At 38.1% G+C, this 15,275-nt stretch overlaps 1 protein-coding gene and 1 pseudogene across 2 annotated transcripts in view; both read left to right on the top strand.

The window, feature by feature from the left end:
* The window catches only part of LOC111334711 (ephrin type-A receptor 4), a 96,295-nt gene that overhangs the window by 65,823 nt on the left and 15,197 nt on the right, over positions 1 to 15,275 (top strand). The gene's annotated exons all lie outside the window — the stretch shown is intronic.
* On the top strand, positions 761 to 12,974 carry LOC148725399 (ephrin type-A receptor 4-like; annotated as a pseudogene). Its single transcript, XR_015990614.1, has 12 exons — positions 761 to 1,082; positions 1,415 to 1,494; positions 2,737 to 3,367; positions 5,055 to 5,102; positions 5,618 to 5,980; positions 6,368 to 6,429; positions 7,515 to 7,613; positions 8,090 to 8,206; positions 8,810 to 8,959; positions 9,478 to 9,522; positions 10,276 to 10,427; positions 10,940 to 12,974. The product of XR_015990614.1 is annotated as an ephrin type-A receptor 4-like (transcript).

Below are 15,275 nucleotides of genomic sequence, written 5' to 3' on the forward strand. Positions count from 1 at the left end.
GATATTTGATTTATGACAAACAAGAGCTATGCGGATTTTCTAAGTTTGTTTCCATCATTTAAATCGAATTGGTCTAACGGAAAATAATATGTAGCAGTTCTTAAGTGCAGTTTAACCATTCAAAACCTTGTTCACTCCCGAGTGCGGGCCGATTTCCTTGTAACATTGTAGTCACCAGTTGCGTTGCTCTTCTTAATGTATCAGAAGTTGGTACCAGAGGACCACAGCTCGGTGCGGAGGAAGCTCGATCCGCACTGAGTGAGAAACATGCACAGTGTCTGACGCATAAGCGAGTGGTTAAAGAGGCAGCAAATGACCGTCATAAGGTCATTTAGTGACTTTACGATTATTATGGCAAAGTCATGCCTGCTCAAGGCACTTCAGCCTGATATCGTGATGGAAACGTTTCTTATGCATTAGAAGCCTAGTTCAGAATCAATGTGTCACGATGATTTTCTTGAGGAGATCCTTGGTGCATAGTTTTAAGTAAAACAGGACTAACTTATGTTGCGTTTTATTCTCAAACGCTCGGCTGCCACTTTTTCAAAATTTTCGTCACTTTCATTTTCGTCATTCTCGACTCTTCCGCTAAATCGCCTGACTTCTACGCAATCGAGACCATTTCAATTACTGCCTAGTCAAGGCTCTGGGAAGCCATGCAAAATATTAATCCGATCTACACTCATAAATTCTCAAAAAGACTTTGATAAAGTACATTAAATGTTATAGATGTGATTGAGAGGTTGGGACATCTGTTGCATGTACCTAAATTTCATTAGACAAAGTGCAATTTGTATTCAGTTCATCTAAGAAATCTAAAGGTAATACAGGGGAGTTAGCTGAATGAATCATCCAATATCAAGAATTCGGTTTCAATTGGGGGAAAGTGTAGTATCTATTTCTTAAATGAAACGTACAAATCTAAATGATCAAAGAGTATTACCCATCTTTTCCTTTCAAAATATGACAAGCCTGTACTTTTTTTTTTCCTCTGTGGCTCAAGGTGCAATCGGACATGCATTACAGCTTAGTTACAATCGTTACCCTCCTGCGTATTTTAATATTATCATCGGCCGATGAAGGTATGAAGTAATGCTGCAATATTTTCTTAGTTGATATTTGCGTACAGTTTTATTTTATATAAGATTTTAAGTCAAAGATGATGTACGAGTCCTAAGGGAGAATGGAAAAACGATGAACTTTGGGTCATTAAATAAATGTGCATTACGAAATTCGTCGACAAAATAATATAGGACAGACAGGTCGAGTCGAGTACACCTTGTTACTTCACATTTTTCATCTCATTAATTGAACCGTTTTTGGATATGAGCCAATTATAGTTGACACGGAGTTTTGTAGTATAAAGCACTTTTCAAAGGTGCATTATTGACCTGATGACTTTTATTATCTAAAGGCATTTTAGAAAAGCAGCCAACGCCAGGTAAACCTTGGAAATGGATTCTGTCGAGGCCAGCAACGGCAACCGGCTATGGGGTAAGATCTTATATTTCGACTGTTTTGTAAGCCGTTCCACCGCAAAAATTGAGGTGATTAGTTGCATCTCGAATGTTTTTTTTAAAGTATTTTGTTACGGCTTGTCATGAGGTTAAAAAGTAACTAAGTTTTGAACGCCAGAAATGATAGTCAGACAGATTTCCAGGGCTCTTTGCTCGGGAACTTGTAGCTTGCAAAATGTTCTCTGCTCATTGCTTACATTGCTGATCTGTCTTTTATGAGTAAATGAAGATTTAGACAAATAGACAGGAATTTAGAATCCTGTTCCTTCATATCGTAAACATATTAATTTCAAATCCTTTATCTGCTTTTCTTTTTCGATTTTAGATTCAAAACAAAGTTCTCGGCATCATGCTCTGGCCAATAAAAGTTTCATTTTCATTCATTGTTTTTCTCTCTCTCTCTTCCTTGTTGGCAGCGAATTGAGCCTATCAATGAGAATGAATTAATGTCAAGAATTCGCCTATCATCCAAACGTTTACATAAGTAAACCGTTACCAGAGGATCAAATTGACTTTTACTCTAAAATAATTTGGTAGGACAAAGCGTGATCAACTGGGCAAAACATTAGTGCTCTTGTCATCAGTCAATAAAGTTTCCAAAGTCCCTCGAACTCGAACATGAGTGAGTAGTGGTTAGCTGCCAAATACGATAGTACTTGTAATACCCCCGCACTCCCCCTAAAAAACAAAAGGGCATTCCTCATTCCACCTCCACAGCAACTTTTTGCAACAAATTTTGAATAGTTTAACACATTAAAAATTACTTCTTAGTAAGCAATATTTCAAAGGAAAAAAGACGCAAACGGTGAAAACAGATATGAATCATTGAAACTTTTAGCTAGTGACATGTGTAATTGTAAAACATCGTAGGTTTTTATTTCACTTGAATTTGCGAGCGAAAGAAGTCAAACATTCTTTAAATCTGGTCATTTGGTTCTTTAAAATACTGTCCTCCGCATTATTGCGGATAAATTTGAATTTTCTGGACTACGCATACAAACGCGAAAGAAAGATTTTGCTTCTAATCATTCAGCGAATGGTCTGAACCCAAGAGTAAAATTCAACAATGCTCACAACCGGAACTGCTACTAAATTAGTTCTACTTAATTGAAATTGGACTCAGTCATTGAAAAATGGCTTTTTGAAGGGGATGGAGCTAATTAAGCTCATATTTAAACCACTTCACGATTTAATGATTTAAATTGGTTATTTCTAATAGTGGACAATGCAGACACATTACTCAACGTGTGATGTTTTTACGGATGCATTTCCACAACCAAACAACTGGCTTAGAACTGATCCCATCGAAGTCCACAGTGGGGTGAAAACAGTCTTTGTTACCATCCAGTACCGAACAAGAAACTGTTCGTCACTTTTGACCAAAGGAGGGAATTATTGCACAAATTATTTCCACTTATACGAACATCAGTCCTGGCAACCAGCGGAACTCGACCCTCTAACAAACAATGCTAGTTATGACAAGATTGCGAAAACAGCTCCGTCAGCTCTTGGCATCAGAGTGTCTCAAAAGTTTCGTGTAGAAGTTAAAAGAAAGTACATCGTTTTGGCATTTCATGACCAGGGTTCATGTAGTGCTCTTTACTCCGTCACTGTTAGTTATTACGTCTGCCCAAGATCGACTCAAGTTAGTAGCTTGGTTTCCCTACCACAAACAATAGCTCCAGCAAACAACTCCAAGTCAGTTGAAGTTGGTTGTGTTACTGATGCCCTTAACAAGCAAGGCACTCTAAGCCTGGATTGTCAGAGCGATGGGGTCTGGAACATCAGTTCACTTAATGGAAGCTGTATATGCCGGGAGGGGATGGAAAATGCAGTAGGAAAATGCGAAGGTATACCAGGTTAAAAAAAATTAGCAATTTATATCGGTGAGATAGAGTCGTTGACCAATAGAGTTTTTCAGGCCTACTCAGAGGCAACATGAGTGCACATGCTTGTAAAGAAAATAGTAACACTATTGCGTCAAAATGGCGGCCTTTTTAAATTCCCAATATCTGTTTTCATTTTGCGAGGATAAGTTCAAACCGAAACAGCTAAGGTTGCTGTTATCAGGAAAATTGTTCGAACCTCCTCCATTAGACATCTCGCTCAACGAAAAAGTGTTGCAGAAAGGGATGTAAATGTAGGGAATAAAGTAAAGCGTCCGTAACATGATCGCTACGAGTTGAAATTCGTAGCGACTACTGTCGCTTTAGCTGTCTGCGTAAATTTAAAACAGCTTACGATCAACTATGAGTAAAAGAACGCTACTTACCCTACATTACATTGTCCAGTTGGTCCACATCAATGACAGCCTTGGGAAAAAGAGTATAAAACGATGTTACGCTCATTACCAAACGAAATTCATTCACGCTGGAACTCCAAAACTCTTCTCGAATGCGCCAAATCTGCCAAGTATGTGCACTCAACTTGCCGCTGTGTCTATCGCACCAGGAAAAAGATTAGACATGCGCATAAGTTTTTTCAAATGGCTACGTCATTGTTTGTCCAACCTGAAAACCCTTAGAGCAAATTTATTCATCTGCGGGCAGTCTTAACCTTTTCCATCTCTAATCATCTTTATTCCTTGTTGGCTTATTCTCCTCATTTTTGTATTTTTCCAAATGCTGTTTTACACTGTGCGTAAGCATAAACGTAAAAATTAGAATATGGTTACTCTTCATGTTGTTATGAAAACGTTCTTTCCTCATTCTCGCACTTATGTCGCTGGTTGAATTATACTTATGTCGCAGTGCGAGCCAGTCTTTTAAACCGATGTCTTAACGCTTTCTCCTCGTTGGAATTAAGGCTGCATGTCGCGGTAACACTACTCGAAAAAGAGGGAATTACTATTTAAACAATAGAGTGTTTCTGTCGAGGAACTATCGGCTGATAGTTGCCCCGCGGAAATTTGATGTTCTTAAAACAAATATTTACACGAGAAGCGAAGCTTCGAGGGCAAATATGCTAGTTCTAAGAACATTAAATTTCCAAGGGGCAACTATCAGACCGATAGTTCCGAGACATAAACACTCTATTGTTTTTATTGTTCACCACTAAATTTTCTTCCGCGCCTACAGCTTGTCTCAAATGTCAATAATTCGCAACCTTAAATTGGTTAAATAATACGTTATACCTGTCAGAATTGAAAAGTCACTGTTTTTCCGATCTGCCTAACTTCGCGGCCGTCAAATTATTCAAAAATTTTCACGGATGAGTACTATCAATCCAGGTATTTTCCGCAGACGGGCACTATCCATGCGGGTATTTTCCGTGGGCGGGCACTATGGGCTGATAGTGTCTCTCTAAGGCTGAACGCTATCGCGTCACGTGATCAATTTAAACCAATAAGAACCGGAGAAAATTTTAGTGGTGAACTATAACATTATATAAATACGCGAACTTCCAGTCAAAGTCAATGAGCACTTGGTGTAGGGGGTAACTGGAAAGCGAGTTATTTGTGATGTCAATGACTTTTTAATCGTCATTAGAAACACACACTTACCAGCATTGTTATTAATGAGTTAATTCATTTTCTAGATTGTCCAAAAGAACGATACAATGATGAGAGTGGCTTAAATTGTACAGGTACAGATGCTGTTTATCGTTTCTTTTTCTAGTGAAGAGTTCAATAAATGTATCAGCTTTTATTTCACGATTTAAATGACAGCAATTCTGTTTGTACAACTCCCAATTTGATGTCAGTGAGAGATATTTACCCTCGACCTGCATATTTTGTACAAGAGCTGGCCTATGTTATTGCATGGTCGCCTAGCTAACAAGGGTAGTTTTCCCGCTCATCAGTTAGAAATACTTAATATATAAATAGAATAGGAAAAAAGATGAATTTTCTTTCGTCTTGTCATGAGCATGGGACATAGAAAAGATTATGAGTCCCCTTGAGGAATCAAAACTCAGGCCTTCGACGCTTTCGACATTGATCCTGATCCTAGCAGTGCTTATCCTAACATTACGCTGAAAGCATGCCACAAATAAAACCAGACAATTGCCTGCCTCAACCTAGAGTCTCTGTTGCTCAGTGTTAGAGAATCGGAGCGCAAAATTTTGTAACTACATTTGCTAATGAGTGCGTCTGTCTTTAGCTATACCATCAGCCCCGAAAAATGTCAACGTTGCCTTTGTCAACCAAAGTGCACTGGAAATACAGTGGCAGCCTCCCGCAGAAACTGGGGTTGAGACACACGTGTTTTATGAAGTTGGATGCCGTCGACCATGTAAAGGTGAAGGCGAAAGCAAGTGCGTAGATAAACCTTACAGGAGTGATATCATTTTCATACCAAGAAAGGACCTCTTGAGCACTACTCATGTTATTGTTGGAAACCTTAATCCATTTGTAAACTACACAATGAAAGTCTACGCCAGGAACCGAGTGAGCGATGTGGCGAAAATGAAATATGGAGTTCAGGCAAACTTCGCGGCAGTTACCATAAGGACTAACGGATCACGTAAGTCAGTATACAGATTAAATAGAATATCATACAAACCCTTACCACTTATTTCTCAAAAATAGTACTTAGGTAGAGTCAGGGCTGTTTCCCCTATAATTTTTGCAAAAAGCTTTGTCTGAATCAATGAAGCCAAAAACAAGGTTTGGTTTACTTAACGGAGCACTTAAATTATTCCCGGCAATGATAGAAGATGTAGTAAGTCTGAAGCAGAACGATATGAAATATTCTCTAGCTATTTTAGTGCCTAAAGTGACCTACGGCCTTCCTCATGAGGACTCGACAATCAAATCATGAAGCTACTTTATGTCTGCATTAAAACCAAAGACACACAGTTATTTGAGATGATTCGATATTTTAAAGTTGAATTAATTTCTATGCTTTTAGGTAGACCAATGATGATTCTGACAGAATTCCTGGAGAGTGGATAATTGGATCACTTTTTAAAGGTTTCCTATTTACATCTAGTTTTCTGTACGCTTAGTAACGTTTCGTTAGCAATAGATAACAACAAGGAGTTGGTATCTGACCTCGTCTGGCGAGGGTTTAAGAATTTTCTCCCGTAAAGAACAAAAACAAGAACAGCTAATAACAACAACTCAGACAAAAGACAGTTCAAAAAAGATTGCTTGGATGACTTACGCTTGTAACTGCTCATTTTGTGTTATAAACACCTTTTGACTGTAACTGTAGTGTTCTAAAAGTAATAATAGTAATAATTGTGATAATAACAATGAACAGGATAGTCCCTCAGGACATGAGTACTGTTATCAAAGGGTTCCTGTTTAAATGATAAAAATATAAGCAGAATAAAAACGAAAAGAGCATAAAATATGACTTTGGCTAATCTACAGTCACTACGCTCTGCAAAATAAAATTCATCAAGAGACTTCCGAAATAATACCCTACTGCTAATCTGCTTAGTTGTGGGTTCGAGCCCCAGACCGGACCAACACTCAAATAACTGAGGAGAATGTGCTGCCTTTGCTATGATATCTGCAAATGGTTAGACATTCTAGTCTTCTCGGATAAGAAAGAAAAACCGTAGGCCCCTTCTCCTGAATCTTCTCTGTACTGGTTAGCAGGGGACATTAAGAGCCCACACATTTATCGCAAAGAGTAGGGGACTTAGCCCCCGGTGTTGTGGTCTGGCCTGTTTACTGAAATTGGGGGCATCTGTTAAAATTAGTCTTCACAAAAAATTGTAAATTCCTGCAAGCAGTCCAAAAAAACTGTAATGCGCATTTGATCATATCCCAATGTTAATTTGCGCAATGTAAATGTTAAATTGTTATTATTATTATTATGGTGAGTCGTACGTTTTATCTAAATCCCTTCACCCTTACATCTCTATGCATGTTCTTCATACTGCTCCTTTTATATTTCCTATGGTACTGACAAGGAAATTTTGTTTAACAATCATGAGATTCTTTAAATTAATGTTTGATTCAGCAGTGAGGCTGAGAAACTAGATCCCAGTCAACGTAAGACTTGGAGGGTTAAACGATTAACGGGTCGTCGGATTTCCTCATAGGAACGAAATGGTCAGCTGACAAGCCTTCAGTTGGTTGGAATGGCCAGAGGTGTGGCTAACGGAATGAAGTACCTGTCAGAATCAAATTTCATTCATAGGGTATATATTATCTTCATATTTTATTTTCATCGTTAATATAGTTGAAATTTACCTTTACACTTGTGTTTCTTAGTACTGGTACAAAAAAATTCGTGGTTGTTCGTCCGTTGTTTCCAGTTGGGTTTGGAGTTTGGAATCAGTTAACTTATTTAGAGGGAGGAAAAAAATAAAACCCGGTGACTGACACTATTCTATCAAAGAGGAGAACCAACCAAATATTTAATTCTCACAAGACATCAGCTGTAGGAGGAAACGCGCGCCGCAGAAGTGTGAGATCAGCGTCCTTCCCAGGATCGTTGAATAGCTTCAGTTTGAATGAGATAACCTTCAAATAAAAGTGATGAATTCAAGGGCGTTATTCTTCAAGATCCAAACGCATGTGACGTTATTCTGCGTTTATATGTTTTCAATTTTGCTGTTATAGCTAAAAATTGATTGAATATTAAAAAGTTGTTACTATGTTTGTCTTAACTTAGGATCTGGCAGCTCGCAATGTTCTTGTGGGTGAAAACATGTTGTGTAAAGTATCAGATTTTGGCCTTTCAAGAGAACTGGCTGACGACGATGAAGCACAAGCTGAATACACGACACAAGTAATTTTTGCCTTAAATCGACAATTACGTTAAGTTATACGCTAACGTTTATGAAAAGTGTCACGTAAAAAATGATGACAGAGACGATCACCTTTTCCTTTTTCACACTCTTGCCTCTCTTATGTGTAATTTATGCAACCCACTGAGGCTGGCAGTATTCCACGCTCTTCTTTGTTTGCTTTCTGTTGAAGTGAAAGACTTCCTCAGATTTAAGACTGAAAAGCGCCCCTGAGATCAAATTTTTTTATTTCATTGTTTCCATTTCCTGGTACATTGTCACTTTCTCACCTAACTTGCCCACTTCCAATCCGTTACGAGAGACAGAAGTGTTTGTATTTGGACCGTTCCATTCCAGATTTTGCAGCCGCCATTATTTGACTATGTTCCGAAGGTTCATCTGAAGGTTAGGTGTGATGTGAAAAAAGGTGACTCACAAGGTGCGGTCCCACTTTGTTCCCGCTGATCAGGTCTCCTGTTAATCTTATGTACCTTTTCCAACACGCTTTGCTAAAGGCGAGCACAAAGCGAAGGTATAGAGTTTTAGTGAAAACACGTGACCTACATCCTTTTAAAATACATGTCTTTGTTTCAATTACTCTTAAGGGGGGCAAGATTCCAGTTTGTTGGACAGCCCCAGAGGCACTTCAGCATCGGACCTTCAGTTCAGCCAGTGATGTTTGGAGCTTCGGCATTCTAATGTGGGAGATCATGTCATATTGTGACAGACCTTACTGGAATTGGGACAATTTCGATGTAAGTGATCCCGCTTGATAACGAATATTTTCATGAACTGTGCAGAAAAGAGCCTAAAAGAATGATCGGTTCATAACAGCGGCAAGTTCTTATTGACGAGAACTTCAACTTACAAAGTTCGTAATTTTTGGACAGTGTCGGCGGTGGAGTCGCAAAAAACGGCACGGGACGGTCAAAAAAAAGAAAACATAAACGACTTTTGTGAGTTTACCGTACTACAAACAGTTGCCTTTCTTTCTAGGCTCTTAAGATGAACAAGTTATTCTGGATTCTTAACAAAGAGAAATCTTTCTGTTCTATATTAAATCTTCTATTGATTAGGTTCGTTCGGTCAAGATGGCTGAACATTAGCCTCGTTCTGATGGACCTCAACTTAGTCCTGGTCCATAAAAAGGCAAAAATAGGACTTGGCCAACATCCAGCAATCTTGACCACACGTTTGGTCAATAACACGTATGTATTACATAGTGACTTTGTAAAGTTAATCTTATTAGATAAAACTTATCATTTTTTCCAAGGTTATCAAGCGAGTGGAAACTGGATACAGATTACCAGCTCCACAGGTAAATCTTGCAGTAACAAACGTGACTACTGAATATGACTTTTCCTTTACAGTAAAAACAAAGTAAATTTCATTGGGTTTTTGTCGTTATCATTACACCAACCTTTTGGTTGCATTTGGCGTATGTCCTATCAGATTTACTCGCGTGAATTTTCTGTTGCTGACGTCTTGTTCTTAAGCTGGACATGTTATCGCTTTCGAGTGATATTAGAGTGTCATTTAAATCCAACTACTACCATCACAAGAATCACTAAAACACCACAGCAAGCAAAAACAATAAAAATAGTAGCAGCACTCAGTTATAAGGACTTCAAAATAAAGAAATCGAGAGAAGATGGGAAGGAATTATTTTAACGCTAACATGTAACACTCCAGCTATGCTTTGCAGGGACTGGTTCAGGGTCGAAGGATTTCAGTTGTATTAAAATAATATTTACCTGATCTCCCCATAAGGCTCTGTAGTACTCTGATGAAGCCTCACGTTGAAGCCATTTCTATTTATTCCCCCCCCCGCCCTTTAACTCTGTTAGAGACGACTGATCCTCCATCCGCATTCCTGAAAATCATCCGTCCCCCCCTAAAAAAAATTCCTCCGCCTTCCCCCTTCCCATATTAACCAGTTCCGAAGGTAATTGACAACACGATAATATCAAATGTTCAGGTGAAACTTTTTTTGTGGGTTTTGAAATATTTCAAACAGTTAAGATCCTTTCCACTAAGAACTAATCCCAAAATAGTTTATCTGTTTGTACAGGGATGTCCGAAAATCGTCCATAATTTAATGATCGAATGCTGGCATAAAGACAAAACACAACGGCCCAGTTTTTCTGACATTGTCAATCGTCTGGTTGAACTTATTCGATCCCCGGAATTTCTAAATGGTGATTCATCCTCTTTTTCAGAGAGGTAAGTTTCCATCGTTTTATAACAGAATGAGTTATTTGCGTCAAAGAAAGGTGATCAAGGATCGGTGACAAAGCTCACTTCCTCTAATTTGCGTGATTGTTTTGTCTTCTCTGTTATGGCGTCACCTACGAAACCACGTGTGCAACTTTTCTCCATCAACCCTCATCAAATTCCAACCATAAATATCGTCCAAATTGTCCTCTCTTGATTTGTGTTAAGAGAACTACAAAGCAGTTGACGAGGTGCATTTGAAAGCATCCAAGGTAATTTGACTGATGTAAGTGGCGGACATAGAGGGCGTTGAAAAAGGGGCTGAAAAATGCGATGGACGCGCATGCTGATGATATTCCACACCAAAAGCACACGAAAATCAGCTCAAAATACCTAACGTAACAAAAAATGAAATTGATTGAGGAAGCTCAGAAAAATGGGAAAGTCAAGTTCTCTTTAATCCCAGGTTAAACACGCTCCCCTAAAAAAATCGCTATTAATTTATTCATACATTATTCTAGTTCTAAAGCAAGCCATACCCCAGAATTCCAGTCGGTGGACGAATGGCTAAAACACATCAACATGGATAAGTATTCTGAATTATTCCGAGAAGCAAAAATTGATGATGTGGACAAAGTTACTGAACTGAATGACAAACAACTGAGAGGAATGGGTATCAGCTTGATTGGGCATCGAAATAAAATGGAAAAGAGTATCAATGCTATGAAATCACAACGTTATAAAAAGGGCATGGATACAGATTAGATGCCCTGATGAAATCAAGAAAATGCAATTTCGGGAACGTTTTCTGCTTGTAACTGAGCTGGTGATCAGTAAGCAGGAGGAAATTACTACCGTATCACGAACGAATGTTGTCATATATCTAAAATTAATCTTGTAATGGACAGTGCCAGGTTGTTTAAAGGTGGGTTAAGATAGGCAAGGATTAGTGTGAAGATTGATTTCAGATCTGAAAGTCTTAAAAAACATTTCAGTTTTAATTCCATTTGTCTACAATTTGATAATTGAATGCTCTAAACAAATTTGGAAAATTAATCCCGAAACGGCTTTTGAACAGAAAAATATAGAAACTGAATCGGCCTTCGAACAACTTGGCCCTAGTCATTATCTATCGCTTGAGAGAAGTTGGGGGGTATCACATTAATATTTTTCTATCCTCCCCTTAGGCTCTGTCGTATTCTAATGATTCCTCCCTCCTTTATGGGAAGTAAATTTTCTATATTCCCCCCTTTATACTCTGTCAACGATGACTGATCCCTCTTTCGTTTTTCACTACGTTCTGGAAAGAGTTGTCAAATTCCTTGAATCATATTATATTTACTTTTATTATATGGCTGTGTCTCACAAGGACTGGGAACTACTGAATTTACTAATTTGATTGGCTGAAATCAATATTGAAAGCGGTCAGATTTCCGGTCTAGATTCCCATCTAGACCGGCATCTAGACCGGTCTAGAAAAGAAAGGTACAAAGATTATAAAAAATTGGCATATAAGACACAGCCATAGAATAAACATCTTATTAATCGAGCTAGGTCGGTCGGTCTGTATGGGAGAATCTTGACCTAGATCGCTGGTACAGACCTCAATGCGTTCGGTCTGTACCGGCGACCTCGGTCAAGATTCTCCCATACAAACCTCCCGCTCGGTTAATAAGAACTAAGTAAAAAATTTCAATGACTTTTCCTTACCTTATAGAAAGCGAGACCGTCTTTTATTTTTTTTTCTCATCGTAACACGAGGCATTGGAACAAAGTGATGGTACACGTAACAAGTACTACAAAACTTTATACTCAAGTGTTATTATTCAAACAAGATATACCACTTTGAAACTTAGGAATCAAAATTTGGGCATGGTATAGAGAATTTCTCTTTTATAATGCCGAGATACATATTTACACATGAAAGTCTGAGTCTTTATGCAAGAAATATAAGAATTCGTGATTGTTTTCACCGTCATATGTATGTAGGTTATAACTTAGAACTGAAATACTCTATCACAGAGAAGTTTTGTACTTGACTATTCCAATAATCTTTTTGTTTAATTTTGATCTTTTTTTTTCTTTACTATATTGACAGTTGCATTATTTTGAATTGTTCCCTTTTTTATTTTAATAGTCTACGTTGAAATGATATTCTATTAGGAGACAGTGGTTTGGAACTTTTAGGAAAGAATACAAATACAGCAGAAAATCTCTGGTTTTAAATCTCTTAAAGGAATTAAAGCAAAATTGTCTATAAAGATCTGAGCACGTATTTTACAATCAATATAAGAAACAAAGCTCATGTAGAAAAAAAAGTTTAATTTCTGGTTGATGCAAAGCTTCCTCAATTGCACTACGCTTACCATAACTAGTTCAGAAAACTATAAGTTAATGTAACAAGGTTGTTTTAATGCAATTGCGTCTATTGTGACTATTACACGCGAGGGAAGCTTAACCTAGCATTGCGCCACCATTTCGTGCAGTAAATCTGCTTAGTTTATTAACATCTGTCATGAAAAATCATATAAATGAGAATAAATATTTTGCATATAATTCCTTTGTTGTTCCTTTTCCAATTCCTTGTTGTAATGCTCGGCGAAAAACATATCTCCAACGCTGTCTATATAAACAGGTGGCAGATACGGTGGCATTAATAGCCTCACGAATTAGAGGGATAACTTGCAGTGTCAGATGGCCTAAAAATATGCGCTACACACATTATATTATTCTTACACCACGTACCCGCAGTGCCTGTATAATAGCGCAGAACGATGTTATCACCGGCGCAGATTTTAATTTCCGCCGGCAGAAACAAAGAAAAACGTGTTGGAGGCTAAGAAAGTGTCCTTTCTTCATCTGGCCCCTTTAGTTAGGGTTTATTCACGGTCCCGATCCTGTTGTAAACAATCAATTAAACGAGTATAAAGAGGTACTCAAGTTGTAAATCGTTAGGACGCATTCTACTTGCAATAACGTTTGGCCAATAGGTATAATTCGTAACAGTATTATGCACGGCCTCAACGTACAGTATAAACCAACTTCCTTCTTACAAAAGAAGCGCCAGTTCCGGTCGTCTTTGCAACATAGTGAATTCCAATGAACATGATTAGACTACCGTGCGATACAAAAGAAGGTATCTAAAGGAAAAAGTAGAAAAGTCTGTGATAGAGTCAGCCGGCCATCAATGTAATGACACCTTAGAATGTCGCCGTCGCCATTGAGAACATTTTAAGAGATCAGACTTAAAGAGAAATTAAAACTAGTGAGCGTTAGTAAATGTATAGAAGACACCATCGAGGCAGTTATGACTAATATTCTATTCAAAAGTTGATGTAATGAGAGCCTTTATCATTATTAATGGGTTCAGAGTAGATTTGCTTGTGGCATTCTTTGACGCATGATTTAGGGGAAAAAACGATCTCTCCCATTGTGTTTCGTTGTACAACTTTCATTTTGTCTATCTCAGTTTCGCTGAGAGTTCGACTACCGCTGTGATACCGAACTCATCACAATGGCTCCATCGGCTTCTCCCCCAGCTTATGCTCTAGGTAGCCTCCATAAATTCGGAAAAAGCCATATATATCGAGAAAAAGCCATATATATATATATCGAGAATGTACACTCTTCAGTTTCAGTTTCTGTGACTTGACAGTCTCCCATTTCTGGCTGTTTACTTAATATTATCAGCGGAAGTGCAATTTATAAATATTTTAACCATTGAAGAGTTTAGCCTCGATTGAACATCTAAATATAATAAGGAAAGTAGATGAGTTAATCATTCCACAATCCAAAGTCCGTTTGGAAAAAAACTTAACTTGTTTGTCGACCGTCAGGCCTGTTTTATACGATCTTTATGCGAGTAAGCATAGGAGTCAATTTTTGAATCGTAAGAACGGTAAAGGTAAGTATTCACATTCAGCAGATGCTAACAATTTGTAACGGATGGACATTTGATTTATGACAAACAAGAGCTATGCGGATTTCTAAGTTTGTTTCCATCATTTAAATCGAATTGGTCTAAGGGAAAAATTTCTCTATATAATATATAGCAGTTCTTAAGTGCAGTTTAACCATTCAAAACTTTGTTCACTCCCGAGTGCGGGCCGATTTCCTTGTAACATTATAGTCACCAGTTGCGTTGCTCTTCTTAATGTATCAGAAGTTGGTACCAGAGGACCACAACTCGGTGCGGAGGAAGCTCGATCCGCACTGAGTGAGACACATACACAGTGTCTGACGCATAAGCGAGCGGTTAAAGAGGCAGGAAATGACTGTCATAAGGTGATTTAGGGAATTTACGATTATCATATGGCAAAGTCATGCCTGCTCAAGGCACTTCAGCCTGATATCGTGATGGAAACGTTCCTGATGCATTACAAGCCTGGTTCATAATCAATGAGTCACGATGATTTTCTTGAGGAGATCCTTGGTGCATAGTTTTAAGAAAAACAGGACTGACTTATGTTGCGTTTTATTCTCAAACGCTAGGCTGCTATTTTTTCAAAACTTTCGTCACTTTCATTATCTTCATTCTCGACTCTTCCGCTAAATCGCGTGACTTCTACGCAATCGAGACCATTTCAATTACTGCCTAGTCAAGGCTCTGGGAAGCCATGTAAAACATGAATTCGATCTACACTCATAAATTCTCAAAAAGACTTTGATAAAGTACATTAAATGCTATAGATGTGATTGAGAGGTTGGGACATCTGTTGCACGTACCTAAATTTCATTAGAGAAAATGCAATTTGTAATCAGTTCATCTAAGAAATCTAAAGGCAGCACAGGGGAGTTAGCTGAATGAATAATCCAATATCAAGAATTCGGTTTCAATTGGAGAAAAGTGCAGTATCT

Source organism: Stylophora pistillata, chromosome 8 (genome assembly GCF_964205215.1).
Source record: "Stylophora pistillata chromosome 8, jaStyPist1.2, whole genome shotgun sequence".
In the NCBI taxonomy this organism is placed as follows: domain Eukaryota; kingdom Metazoa; phylum Cnidaria; class Anthozoa; order Scleractinia; family Pocilloporidae; genus Stylophora; species Stylophora pistillata.